At 44.5% G+C, this 1,783-nt stretch overlaps 1 pseudogene; it reads left to right on the plus strand.

Annotated features, from left to right (window-relative positions):
• The first annotated feature begins 515 nt into the window (after positions 1–515).
• Positions 516–1,165, plus strand: LOC110193422 (small ribosomal subunit protein eS8 pseudogene; annotated as a pseudogene).
• The last annotated feature ends 618 nt before the right edge of the window (positions 1,166–1,783 follow it).

Here is a 1,783-nt window from a genome sequence, read left to right on the forward strand (position 1 = left end):
TTTCTTCCTTCCTATGCTTTATCTCCTCTGCTAGACCAATGAACTACTGCCTGTGAAGACCTAGCTTTTGAGGAACATTGTTTTACTTGGTTTGCTGCTGGTCTTGTCCATTATGAGAATAGGATAGACTGCTGGACCTCAGTGGCCACTGATCCAATGGGTAGGAACATCCTACAAGTGCTACTAGTGAGGCCAAGCTGCAGATTATATTACTGGTTTGTGGCGGAGCCTTAAGGGATAGATAAGATATCATTTTTATTTATACTGATTCCTGGGCAATGGTTATGGGTTTAGCTGAGTGTTCTGGGGCCAACAGAAAAATAATTGGGCAAAAAAGGCTCTCCACTTTGGGACCAGGAACAATGGAGAAATTTTACTGATGCCTACCATTGCATATGACTATTTGTGGGACATCTTAGCGTCCATCAGAGTCATTATATGCCCTTTGTTAAAGTGAATGACCAGTTTGATGCCTTCAAAAAGTCAGCAAAGATTGGGAAATAGGTCCATTAACAATGTGGACTTGGGCTCTTTGCAGCTCGTGCCAACCAGACAAATGGCACAAGCGCTGCAAGACCAGGGGCAAGCGTAAGCCCTACCACAAGAAGCACAAGTATGAGCTGGGCCGCCCGCCGGCCAACACCAAGATCGGCCCCCGCCGCATCCACACTATGCAAGTCCAAGGTGGCAACAAAAAGTACCGGGCGCTGAGGCTGGACGTGGGCAACTTCTCCTGGGGCTCCAAGTGCTGTGCCCAAAAACAAGGACCATTGATGTGGTCTATAATGCATCCAACAATGAGCTGCTGCTCTGGACCAAGACGCTGGTGAAGAATTGCATCGTGCTCATCGATAGCACCCCGTACCACCAGTGGTATGAGTCCCACTATTCCCTGCCCTTGGGCCGGAAGAAGACAGCCAAGCTGACTCCTGAGGAGGAAGAAATTTTAAATAAAAAGTGGTCAAAGAAGATCCAGAAGAAATATGAAGAATGGAAGAAGAATGCCAAGATCAGCCCACTTCTGGAGGAACAGTTCCAGCAGGGCAAGCTACATGCCTGCATCACATCGAGGCCAGGCCAGTGTGGCCGAGCAATCAGCTACGTGCTCGAAGGCAGAGAGCTTGAGTTCTACCTAAGAAAGATCAAAGGCCAAAAGGGCGAATAAACCCTAACTTGGACATTCTGTAATGGAATAAATCCCCATATTGTTTAAAAAAAAAAACCTATGTGGACTTGAAGGACATGATGATATGTTGTAGTGTATACAGGGCCACATTATTCTCTTAACCAAAAATCATTCATCTGTTTATGCTTAATGATTCCCCTTCTGCTAATCAGTATGCCATGAAGCCACATAATTTTCAACCTGCCTCTGATTGGCAAATTGCTTGTATTTTCCTTCTTGTGTTGCAAGGCAAAAAGTTTGTCCTAGATTGCTGGCCAGTTAATTATGCCGCTGGGGCAGCCATTATAAAGTCCCTTGAAGACTACATCTCTCTTCAGTAAATTTTGGTACATCTTTTACCATTTGGCCAATTATGTTTTTGAGGAGTCCTTCTCTTCTGTGGATTTTTGTGCCTTTTTTACCATTTGGCCTATTCTGTTTTGCATCCATCACTTCTGATGAGAGTAACCATGTTACTGTAAAAAAAGATCCAATTTCATTCACTATGTTTTCCATCTTTGATACCATCCTCAGGCAGCTGGTATCATGGAATGTTGTAATGGACAACAGATTATTGAAGTTGGGCATCATCTCGCAGAGATGTAAAGTAAGCGACCC

This window comes from Phascolarctos cinereus, unplaced genomic scaffold, assembly GCF_003287225.1.
Source record: "Phascolarctos cinereus isolate Bilbo 61053 unplaced genomic scaffold, phaCin_HiC Scaffold_7;HRSCAF=346, whole genome shotgun sequence".
NCBI classification, from domain to species: Eukaryota; Metazoa; Chordata; class Mammalia; order Diprotodontia; family Phascolarctidae; genus Phascolarctos; species Phascolarctos cinereus.